Source organism: Rana temporaria, chromosome 4, assembly GCF_905171775.1.
Source record: "Rana temporaria chromosome 4, aRanTem1.1, whole genome shotgun sequence".
NCBI classification, from domain to species: domain Eukaryota; kingdom Metazoa; phylum Chordata; class Amphibia; order Anura; family Ranidae; genus Rana; species Rana temporaria.
In genome coordinates, this window is record NC_053492.1 from 18,415,831 (window position 1) to 18,422,909 (window position 7,079).

The following is a 7,079-nucleotide window of genomic DNA, read 5'->3' on the forward strand; positions in this document are numbered from 1 at the left end:
GAACAGCGAGCCCGACTTCCGGAATGGAACCGTACCATATAAGTACACTCGTAGGGCCCGAACCACATCCAGAGGATGCCTTCTCCTGGCATTTCGGCCGAGGACATAAGGATGGAAGAACAATGTCCACATCAATGTGAAAAGCCGAAACGACCTTAGGGAGAAAAAACGGCTGCGGCCGCAGCACCACCTCATCCTTACGGATGACCAAGCAGGGAGCCTTGCAAGACAAGGCCGCCAGATTAGACAGACAGAAAAAGACTGAGGCTCCTAGAGCAGGGTGTGGTTTATGCCTGGAGGAGCCATGCCCCCTGGGAGAATCGGCACGAAGGAAAGGTTTTAACACTTTAAGTGCTGTTAAATTCTGCCTAAATCTCCTGGTAGGAAGAAGCATAACCCTAATGTCAAAGAAGGCTGTGTCCGTCTATGAACTCAGAGAAATGGATTTTACGGTGAGTACAAAAATCCTATTTTTACAACTACCAATCTGGATCAGAGTTTAACTACACTCTGCTCTCCATCTAAATTTAACTAGCACCGGTACTATAAAGTACACAGGCGCTACACAAGGTTTTGGATGGATTGACGCGTTTCCCTAGACGCATGGCCCATATCCTCCTACTCCTCCTTACTGCCAGCTAGACACGTGCAATTAGTTTCAGTCCAAATGTAAATTCAGACGAATTTCTTCGTTATTCAGAGATTCGGATGTATCCGACTCTCTGAACAAAATGCTTTAATTCATTTGGTATAATAATTTTCGAACTATTCAATCGGTTAAAAAAAGATTGCTCAATTTGAATTTTGTATAAAGAATAACTAAATATAACACCACCCCACAAAAGAGAATCTGGAAGCTCTAATCCCAACTCCAACTTTTTTTTTTTTCTTTGGTTTGTCACTAAACAGAAACTTCAATTGAGACACACATAAAGGTAATCCTCGAAAGGTCTATGCACTTTGAATGTATTTTTTTTTTTTATGTTGCCATAAATGTTTCTACATGCCACTTACAATTTTTATTTTATTTTTGTCCCCCCCCCCCCCCCCAGGAACAGAGCTAAATATTAAGGTGAGCTCTCATGTAAAACTCGTATACAAGAACCCGCTTCACTTCCATATGGATTTCCTAAAACGATCCTCAAAATGGACTTTGGTCTACTTCGGCATGTTATTACTGGGATCCATTTCCTACATTTCGTTTGCTTATTTTCGTCTAGAAAGACAATTGGTCACAGATTTTGAAATAAAACACAGGCCAAAGGTGAGGACAGACTCTGTGACGGAGTTCTCGGTGACATCGAATCAACTGACTGTGACAAAGTCGCCAACTGAGTCATTGGAGACCTTTAATAGGTCTCTACTGACCATCCTACTTTGGACGTGGCCATTGGGTTATCAGTTTCCTCTAAATAGGTGTCCAAGAAATGAAAACTCTGGTTGTTTCTACACCGTGAACCGAAATGCGTACTCCATAGCAGACGCTGTTGTTATTAGTCATAGGGATGTATGTCGGTCAGAAAACCTTTTACCTCCAGAGCCAAGACCATCCGACCAATACTGGATCTGGTTTAGCATGGAGTCTCCAACCAACTGCCAAAATTTAAACCTCATGGACAACAAAATAAACCTCACCATGTCCTACCGACTTGATTCAGATATACATGTTCCGGGTGGAGGGCTAGAAAAAGTTGATGGGAAAATACATTTTACAATCCCCCAAAAGTCAAAGTTGGTGGCCTGGGTGGTGAGCAACTGGAATACAAAGTACAGGAGAACCCAATATTGTGAGGAGTTAAAGAAATACATTCCAATCGACATCTATGGAAAAAAACGGCTTGCCTCTTCCGTGGGACGAGACTTTGCAAACCCTGGCCACGTATAAGTTCTACCTCGCCTTTGAGAATTCCGTACATGAGGATTACATCACGGAAAAGTTCTGGAAAAATTCACTTATGGCGGGAACTGTGCCCATCGTCATGGGTCCTCCACGTAAAAATTATGAGCGCTTCATTCCACCCGACTCTTTTATTCATGTTGACGACTTTTCATCTCCCCAATTACTGGCTGAATATCTTCTGGGTTTGGATAAAGATGAGCAGAGATACCAAAAGTATTTTAACTGGAGGTTCAGATATCGGCCAACGCTCTCCAAAGCTGGTTTTCTATCCGCATACTGCAAAATATGTAGTGCATTGAAAGAGGCTCCTCCTTATAGGACAATACCAAGTATTGCTGAATGGTTCAAATAAACTTATTGCATCCCTGTCTATCCAAAACCAAGTGTTGTAGTTAAACTGACCCTTTCATGAATCTGGTTAACATGGGCTAGTGCGTCTAAAACCTTTTTTGGATGGTGTTGTGGGATTAGGTGGGTGAGGTACAGGGCTGGAACCAGGGGCAGACTGACCATTCGGGCACTACCCAAGGGCACCATCCCACTAGGGGGCCCTATCAGGGTTGCCAGCCTTGGTAAAACCAGGGACAGTATGTAAAATGTTTCATTATTTTTTATTTTTTTATCCCAAGATTATAGCTGCACCGCCTCCTCCAGTACCCTTTTGTGTGTATACTGTGTGGCCCCATAATCTATTGCCTGGGGGCCCCATGAGTTGTCAGTCTGCCCCTGGCAGGGACAAGGGATGGGCAGGAGGAGGGGCAGCTGCCCTGGGCACACTGGTTAATTTCAGGGATGGGGGTGCATAACTTGGCTCAGTGTGGCACTTCAGGGGAGTGAAGACAGTCTGTCCTTCCTCTCTCCCCTTGTCATGTGACTTATCATGACTGGAGAGATGAAGGGGAGCTGCTTTTTCAGTTTGATCTGCAAGTACAAGGGGGGGGACAACTCTGTGTGGAGGGACACCGTGTGTGTGTGTATGTGGACGCCAAATGTAAGGAGGGGCAAACCTGATATAAGGTGGTTTTATTTGCTGTTTGTGATTGGCCTACTTTGTTTTTTAGAGTGCAATTCGGACCTCCTTGACTTTCAATTGATTACCCGTACCCTACGTGGGCATTTTTGGATTGTAGGAAATTGTGTGCACTGCTGCAATTCACAAAAACACACACGGCCCTTTTGCAGGTGTGCAGTGGTACCATTAAGTCTTAATGGCAGAACCACACACCTTGCTTTTGCGCTCATTCACCTGCGGCAAAATGTATGCTTACGAAATACCATGCATTTTTGGTGCAGTACCTTAACGTTTTTTACATCTATTTGTACTATATTTTGTATGCTACAAAAAATAAAAATTGTTGCAATCCTTTCAAGTGTTTGTTTGAGTTTGGCTTGATTAAGGGACTCATTAATGACAGGAATAGTACCACTGGATTGGCGCAGGGCCAATGTGGTGCCCATATTTAAAAAGGGAGCAAAGTCTTTGCCAAGTAACTATAGACCTGTTAGTTTAACTTCTATAGTTGGGAAGATACTGGAACGTTTAATAAAAGACCACATAAAGGAGTTCTTGCTGGGAAAAAAACAATTTAAGCAGCAGACAGCATGGATTCATGAAAGACAGAAGTTGTCAGACAAACCTGATTTCCTTTTATGAAGAGGTAAGTATAACCCTGGACAGAGGCGTGGCTGTGGACGTGATATATTTGGACAGAGGCGTGGCTGTGGACGTGATATACTTGGGCAGAGGCGTGGCTGTGGACGTGATATACTTGGGCAGAGGCGTGGCTGTGGACGTGATATACTTGGGCAGAGGCGTGGCTGTGAAAGTGGTATACTTGGGCAGAGGCGTGGCTGTGGACGTGATATACTTGGGCAGAGGCGTGGCTGTGGACGTGATATACTTGGACAGAGGCGTGGCTGTGAAAGTGGTATAATTGGATTTTGCAATAGCATTGGATACAGTTCCCCACACACGGCTCATGTGTAAGGTAAGGTCTACAGGATTGGATATAGCAGTTTGTAAATGGATAGAAAACTGGCTAAAAGACAGAATTCAGAGAGTTGTGGTTAATGATTCTTACTCTGAATGGTCCAATGTTATCAGTGGTGTACCCCAAGGTTCAGTGCTGGGACCCTTACTTTTCAATATATTTATAAATGATATTGGGTCTGAGATCAAAAGTAACATTTCTGTCTTTGCAGATGACACCAAGCTATGCAGTGGAATAACGTCCTTACAGGATGTCTCCAATTTACAAGCCGACCTCAGTGCTCTGTCTAATTGGGCGACTAAGTGGCAGATGAGGTTTAATGTTGATAACTTTATATTTATGCACTTAGGGACTAAGAATATGCATGCATCATACATACTAGGGGGGAGTACAACTGGGGGGATCTGTAGTGGAGAAGGATCTGGGGGTTTTAGTTGATCATAAGCTCAATGATGGCATGCAATGCCAAGCTGTGGTTTCCAAAGCGAGCAAAGTCCTTTCTTGTATTAAGAGAGGTATGGACTCCAGAGAGAGAGATATTATTATTTTGCCCCCCCCCCCCGTACAAATCATTAGTAAGACCTCATCTGGAATATGCAGTTCAGTTTTGGGCCCCAGTTCTCAAAAAGGATATCTGGGAACTGGAGAAAGTGCAGAGAAGGGCAACCAAACTGATAAGAGGCATGGAGGAGCTCAGCTATGAGGAAAGATTAGAGGAACTGAATTTATTCACTCTTGAGAAGAGGAGAATAAGGGGGGATATGATCAACATGTACAAATATATAAGAGGTCCATACAGTGAACTTGGTGTTGAGTTATTCACTTTACGGTCAACACTGAGGACAAGGGGGCACTCTTTACATCTAGAGGAAAAGAGATTTAATCTCCAAATAGGGAAAGGTTTTTTCACAGTAAGAGCTGTGAAAATGTGGAACAGACTCCCTCCAGAGGTGGTTCTGGCCAGCTCAGTAGATTGCTTTAAGAAAGGTCTGGATACTTTCCTAAATGTACAGAATATAACTGAGTACTAAGATTTGTAGGTAAAGTTGATCCGGGGAAAATCTGATTGCCTCTCGGGGGATCAGGAAGGAATTTTTTTCCCCTGCTGTAGCAAATTGGATTATGCTTTGCTGGGTTTTTTTTTTTCTGCCTTCCTCTGGATCAACTGTGGGTATATGTGATTGTACGATATTATTTTATTTCTTATGGTTGGACTTAGGTTGAAAAACACAATTATGTGGCAACCCCAGGCCAGGGCCCTTACCACTGATCCTGGGGCTCTTTTTTTTCCCCCCGCTGATGCCCTTATTAGCCCTGTAATGGTCACCACCGTTTACGACCTTCCATCACCCCACGACAGCTTATCGACCCTCCAACCAGCAGGACCTGATCCATCCCATTTCCCAGAATAAGACGAGACACAGCTCTGTGCTTTCTGGTTTCAAAATGAAGACAACTTTAATGGTTAGCTCTCAGGGTTTTATACAGTTAAAGCATGAAAGGAACAATCAAACTCTCCACCCACACATCACACCCTGGGGGGCTTTAGTACACCTTCAGATGGCTAATTGCTAAACATTCTTAGACATCTCGGTGGCGGGCTATAATTGTCACTGCACCTGAGAAGTCACATGCCTTCATTAACAGAATTCAAACAAAACACCATCACACAATGATTTCTTCTCAATCCACATCTTTAGACAGACGTTCTATCTCCGCATACAGTTTGACAGAGAGGTATTCACACCTCTGAGCATCAATAGGCTTTAACCACTTCCCGACCGCCGCATGTACATATACGTCGGCAGAATGGCACGTACAGGCACATTGGCGTACCTGTACGTCCCTGCCTAGACGTGGGTCAGGGGTCTGATCGGGACACCCCCGCTACACGCGGCGGTCGGGTTCCCTCGGGGAGCGATCCGGGACGGCGGCGCGGCTATTTGTTTATAGCCGCTCCGTCGGGATCGCTCCCCGGAGCTGAAGAACGGGGAGAGCCGTATGTAAACACGGCTTCCCCGTGCTTCACTATGGCGCTGCATCGATCGAGTGATCCCCTTTATAGGGAGACTCGGTCGATGACGTCATTCCTACAGCCACACCCCCCTACAGTTGTAAACACACACTAAGTGTACACCAAATCCTACAGCGCCACCTGTGGTTAACTCCCAAACTGCAACTGTCATTTTCACAATAAAGAATGCAATTTAAATGCATTTTTTGCTGTGAAAATGACAATGGTCCCAAAAATGTGTCAAAATTGTCCGAAGTGTCCGCCATAATGTCGCGGTCACGAAAAAAATCGCTGATCGCCGCCATTAGTAGTAAAAAAAAAAATGAATAAAAATGCAATAAAACTATCCCCTATTTTGTAAACGCTATAAATTTTGCGCAAACCAATCGATAAACGCTTATTGCGATTTTTTTTTACCAAAAATAGGTACAAGAATACGTATCGGCCTAAACTGAGGGAAAAAAAAAATTATATATGTTTTTGGGGGATATTTATTATAGCAAAAAGTAAAAAATATTGCATTATTTTCAAAATTGTCGCTTTATTTTTGTTTATAGTGCAAAAAATAAAAACCGCCGAGGTGATCAAATACCACCAAAAGAAAGCTCTATTTGTGGGTAAAAAAGGACGCCAATTTTGTTTGGGAGCCACGTCGCACGACCGCGCAATTGTCTGTTAAAGCAACGCAGTCCCGAACTGTAAAAACACCTTGGGTCTTTAGGCAGCATTTTGGTCCGGGGCTTAAGTGGTTAAGCAGTGTTATCACACAATGAAAGGTCTTCCAGAAGCCTGACTCAATTAACAACTCACTAGCCAGGGCTAATCATAGAAATTAGTCACTATTGACTGGTTGGGTCACAATATTCTTTACAGACATTTAAAGAAGATATGGTAGATTACTGTCCGTGTTAAAACAATCCAATATATGTCTCTTTATTTCCTGGCTCAACCTGTGCCCAAAAGTGACTCCTGTTACAAGCCCCATTTCACGCTGCTGCGACTTGTCATGCGACTTGTGGTACGTTGTCGCATGACAAGTCAAAACGCATTTGTTTTAATAGGTGCCGTCTTGATTGTTTTGATTGCCGTAGACTGCAATGTTAAATCACAAGGAAGTCTCAAGCAAGTCGAGTGGCACGACTTTTTAAGGGTCATGGCACCAGTGTGAACTGCA

The 7,079-nt window shown here is 43.7% G+C and overlaps 1 pseudogene; it reads left to right on the top strand.

Moving 5' to 3' along the window:
* Positions 1-1,060: 1,060 nt before the first annotated feature.
* LOC120935271 lies at positions 1,061-2,482 on the top strand (annotated as a pseudogene).
* Positions 2,483-7,079: the final 4,597 nt, after the last annotated feature.